Source organism: Lissotriton vulgaris, chromosome 1_1 (genome assembly GCF_964263255.1).
Source record: "Lissotriton vulgaris chromosome 1_1, aLisVul1.2, whole genome shotgun sequence".
Classification (NCBI taxonomy): Eukaryota; Metazoa; Chordata; class Amphibia; order Caudata; family Salamandridae; genus Lissotriton; species Lissotriton vulgaris.
The window spans coordinates 512,076,779-512,082,778 of record NC_141685.1 but is presented as its reverse complement, the minus strand read 5'-3'; positions in this window follow the sequence as shown (position 1 = coordinate 512,082,778).

Below are 6,000 nucleotides of genomic sequence, written 5' to 3'. Positions count from 1 at the left end.
CCCTGTTCCCTCCTGTACCCCATACTCCAACGTCATGGTTAATGGGGTCTCGTGGAATGTTCGTGGTCTTGGTCATCCTATCAAACATCAAAAGGTATTGTCTCATTTAGCTAAACTTAACACCCAGGTGGCTTTTTTACAGGCAACCCACTGTAATGACAAAGAATCTCTTAAACATAAACGCCAATGGGTCAATCAAATTGTTTTTTCTCCTGCTATTGATCGTCATGGTGTTGTTGCTATATTCTTTCCTAAATCTATCAATGCACAGATTCTCTCATCAGGTTGTGATCCCTTAGGTCATTGGGTAATGGCTGATGTTATCATTATTAAAAGAAAAATTACCTTCTTTAATATTTATGGACCTGTAAAACCAGATCCAGAATTCTGGCAATCTATAAAGTTGAAATTATTACCTGTATCAAATTCTAACATTGTGGTTGGTGGTGATTTTAACAACTGTTTAGACCAGTTTTCAGACAGACAATCTAAATGCAAATTTAAACCAGACAAAACTCATAAATCATTTCAATCAGCCATTTCCTCCCATCCCCCATTTGATACATGGAAAATGTGTAATCCAGATACCACAAAGTTAACTTTTTACTCTCCTGTACACCATACTAGATCTCGCATTGATTATATTTTAATTTCCAAATCGCTATTACCTTGTCTCCAAACATCTGAAATTGGTTTCATTTTTATTTCTGACCCTGCTCCTGCTTCTACCTCTGTTGACCTGTCTATTTCCACCTGCAAACAAGATCAATGGTGCTTTAACCACATGGCATGGCATGGCATGGCTAGGCGTTTTCCCGTCCTGTGCTGAAAAACCAAAATGACCATTATTCATGACGAGCTGGCCTCGTCATCCGCGCACGGCAGGTAAGCGCCATGACGAGCCCAGCTCGTCATTAGCTTCGAAGGGGTTAATAACCACCTCTTATCAGATCGTACTTTTATATCAGAAGCAACATCCTTTAGTAAGGAATATTTTGTATTCAATAATTCGTCAGATACATCAATACCCAACAATTGGGATGCATTTAAAGAATCCTTTCGAACCTTTTCTTTTGCATATTCTTCAAAGAAAAAAAAAGAATAAATGCCAAATATAAGGAAACGTTAGCTCTTATCAAAACATTAGAACACAATTACTACTCATCCAAATCCCCATCTTCTCTACAAGAATGATTTAAAGCTAAGTCCACCCTACATAAAATAGTTACTACCGATGCTTGTAACATCCTCCTTAAGATTAAATCAAAATATCACGGAGGTCAAAACAAAGCAGGGAAAATGTTAGCAAATTATTTAAAAATCAAATTAGAACGTAAAATTATCAGACCTATTCACTCAGAACTGAATAACTCACTCAACTGATTCTGATATTATTACTGCATTCCAATCATATTACAATTTTTTATATACAGAAACTACTAATCCCTCTGAAGACGACTTTGCCTCGTTTTTCCGGGATATTCCCAAACCTAAAACCTCCCCAGATATTTTCAAACAGCTTGAGGAGGATATTTCTCTCCAAGAATTATCTGATGCTCTCAAATCCTTGAAAAAAGCAACGGCCCCTGGCCCTGATGGTTTTTCAGTTGAATTATTTGTAGCCTCCTCCTCAATCTTTACTCCTAAATTATTAGAACTTTTTAACTCTTTCATATCCAACTCTAAGGCCTGTGGCTCTTTTTTGGAAGCCCTTGTTATTGTAATCCCCAAGCCAGATAAAGACCCATCCTTTTGCAAATATTTTCGTCCTATTTCACTAATCAATTATGATTGTAAAATGTTTGCAAAGATCTTGGCTTCTCGTTTAGAGAACGTTATACCCTATTATTAACCCAGATCAAGCTGGCTTTGATAAGGGGCGTCTGGCATCTGATAGTGCTAGAATATTTTCCAATAGTTTGGCTCTTAGTAAAAAATATCCCTCTCCATTAGCAGCGCTATCTTTGGATGCAGAAAAAGCCTTCGATCAAATTAATTGGGATTTCATGATTCATAAACCGAAATGGTTTGGATTTGGTCCAAAGTTTATCTGTCAAATTATTATATACAAATCCAAAAGCTTGTGTTTTTGTTAATGGTCTTTTTTCTCCATATTTTGCGCCCCAAAGATGTACTCGTCAGGGTTGTCCCCTTTCCCCGTAACTTTTTTTATTGTGTTTAGGACCTTTTTTGGAACGCATCAGAAGTAATCCTCTCATTACTGATTTTAAAATAAAATTCTATCAAATTAAATTATCTGCTTATGCTGACGATGTTCTTATTCATATGTCTAATCCTAGGGCCTCCTTACCCCCCTTTCTGCAGGAGATCTCTGCATTTTCTAAGGTTTCAGGCTATAAATTACATTTTTCTAAAACCGAGATTTTACCCTTAAATCCTTCATGTCACAGACATATATTTGATTCGACCAACTTCACATGGTGTCCTCCAAAAATAAAATATTTAGGCACTTGGTTCTCCTCTAACATTTGAGATACAATAGTCTATAACTTTACTTCCTTAAATCTAATTTGTTGAATCTTTGGTCACCTTTATTTTTATCATAGTGGGGCAGGCTCGATACAATTAAAATGATGATTGTTCCCAAGATACTGTTTTTACTATCTATGTTACCATTAAAAATCCCTAAATATTACTTTACTCAGATCAATTCGTTATATATAAAATTTCTTTGGAATAATAAACATGCACGTATTGCTATATCCAAATCGACGCGTCCCAAGAACGAGGGTGGTGTAAAATTTCCTGATTTCTAAATGTACCATAATGCTTTTCGGATTCGTCAATTTTACGCTCTATCTAAAGATTATCAAGATCTACCTAAACCTTCATAGATTACTGTTGAATGTTCAATGCTAAATGATTTTTCAATACAGAATATTGCATATATGACCAATTGTACTTTTATTTCTAGATACCCAATTTTGAAACACTCAATACCTCTTGCATACACTTTTCTTTAAAAAGTTTGATGAATATCAATCTTTTTTTAGCCTCCTCGCTATGGTTTAAAAAATTCATTAAATTTCGTCACAAATCATTCTACTACAAACAATGAAAAGAAAAGGGTCTCTTTTTATGTCAATCAAGTGATTGTTCATAATGTGATTTTATCCTTCCATCAGTTACCAGAGACTTTTCACCTAACCAACTCCTGTATTCAGCAGTATAATACTTTAGCTCCCATATTACAGGACTGTCTACAGAAATGTATCTCTCACCCAACTCCGACTTCTTTCACACCTGATACTCCTTTATATCAACTTTCTACTCATACTATTCCTAGTGCCTCCTTTAAATATAACATTTTATCTACACCAGATGGCACAAGGAGTAAGTCAAAGGTTGAAATGGAATGGAAACATCATCTATGCCAGACATTATCTCAATGGGATAGGTTCTGGCAAAAATTGTTCAAGACTTCCAAAGCTGCAAATATCACGCAATCTTTATATTTTATTTATACTAGAGTTGTTCTTACTCCGCTAATTTTACGTAAATTCAACCACTCTATCACATCAAGTTGTTGGTTGTGTCTTAATGCTGAAAGTTCTCTAATGCACTTATTATTTTATTGTCATAAGGTGCATACTTTTTGGAAAGCTATATGGTCAAAATATATGTTGTTTTTTTTGTATAAGATTCAATTTAACAATTACAATGTTTTTCTAGGTACTATGTCTCCTGATTTTGATCAAATTACCTCCAAGTCTATGTTACTCGATCTATTTCTTGCTGTGGCTTTTAAAGTCATATTAACTTGCTGGAAAGATAACTCTAAACTATCTTTTTTACTTTGGTGGAACTTAATATGTGATGGACATAGAATTGCCTCTGTACCTCAATCTCTAATTAATTTACAAATTAAATCTGATTAATTATGGTTACCTTTCACTACTTTTCTATCATCATCATCTTAATCTTTACAGTTTATTATGCTATATTTCATACCTCCTCCTCTTTCTTTCTTCTCTTTTCCTTTCCTCCCTATCTTTCTTCTTTCTCTTTGCTTCTTTTTCTTTTCTTCTTTCTTTCTCTATAAAAAAACGAATTCTCTTTCTCTTAGCATTATATTCACTCAAGTTTTTACACAGGTTATTTTCTATATCAGTAAAATATGATATATTGTTGTTTATTATGTATTCTTGTTTTATATGGTCACTTATGGAATTTTAGTATAAGACTTATAAATTAATATACATCCTTAATCCATACTTCCATACTTCATCTAATTTACGATTACTATTTAGATATACTTGTATACTCATCTCTATATCAGAACTGATAACTGTTTATTTCTATTCCTGTGTTCTCTATCTTCAATAAAAATTATTTAGCAAAAAAAAGAACTGAAGTGACCTAACTTAGAGAAACCAGGCATGTGAAATGCACATCTGCTTTATAAAAATGTTCAAGAAACATTGTAAGTACTGACATAAGTAGAAGAAAATGGCTAAGGTGTGCGAGTTAGTGGATACAAAAGCGGGTATTACCTCTTATGTTGCTCCAAAACATCTCTTTAAGTCCGTTGCAGAGCTCCGTGCTTGTTCTTGAGGGCATCCGACAAGTATGGAGGTAGTGAGGCTAGAACATACGTGTAATAATTAACTATACACACAAATGTGTTTCAATTAAGGCACTCTGGTCACTGTCCAAATGGGATTCCTGTTAATTTCAGTTGATCTCAATTTAAGGCAGAGATTTTCAAATGGTGGGCTGTGGGCGCATACCAAGTACGAAGGGTAGAGTGGAAGGAGGGAGGGGTCAGGTAGGGGAAAATGCCTCATAAGGAACATGAGCCACAAGGTCAGGAGGAGGTTCAGAGTGCTGGTGAGAGTAAAAAAAAATGGCTGAAGCATGACCTTTTTTTGGAGAGTTTACAGGGTATCTTTATTTACACTCATGTACGTCTAAGTTAAGACGACAGGAGGAGGGCATTCAGATGCAGAGCACCAGTATATGGGGCCTCCAGAGTACTGGCCTAGGAAATGGGGAAAGGGCAATATCTATCGAGGTCTTGAAGAGATATACCAGGGTACATTTGCTGCACCAGTTTTTCTCTAGGCTTTGGAGTGATGACCCAGGCATAACAGAGGGGCGGAATATGGGGTCTGATTTTTAAGGGGTAGGACAGCCTGCATTAGGCCTCAGAACAATGACCCAGAAAACGGACACAAATAGGCAGAGGAGGCAACCTAGTTTGGGCCTCAGAGAGATGGCCCATGTTAGAGGCAACGTGCGGAGGCCAGTTATTTTCTTAACAGTTGGCAGAGAAGGCAGCCTGCTTCATAGCGCAATAGCTATCTTTAAAGCACGTAGAGTGGTAACGGGGACCAAGGGTGTGAAGAAACGAATGGTGGTCCTCTGACTTTGCTAGTATCAGGGAATAATTTCTGCGGAGAGGTGACGAGTTGTGGGGATATTTTTTATTTTTTTAATCAAAGGGCGGAGAGAGCATGCTTTGGGACGGGGGATCAATGGCCCAGGAGAGTGGTGGAGAAAGAAGCTGAGGAGATAGCCTAATTCATAGGGCCACAGATATATGTAGTGTAGCATGTGCAGTTGCCCTGGATTCCAATACACCCCAATTATGGGGGCAGAGTTTTTGATCTATTTCAGTTTATGTATGATGTATTTGTATTTGCACTGTTATAACTTTTACAATTATTTTGGATTGCAGGCTAATTACGAGGTACCCAAGAAATTAATGCATATGTTTTGCCCCCTCCCTGCAGCTGCTTCCTATAAGCTTCCCTCAAGCCCGGTCCCATCTGCTCCCTCCATTACTTTAAAGGTTTGGAAGGGAGTCCGACTTGAAAATATTTTATTTGGTGGCAAATGGGGCAAGACAGAAATATGTTCCAACCTTTTATGTAAGCGCCATGTACCAAGTTCTGTCCACTAGGAAACGCTGCTAGAACCATTTTCTTATATGGCTTAGCATAGGATAATATTGTTCTGTACTTACTTTTACAAACT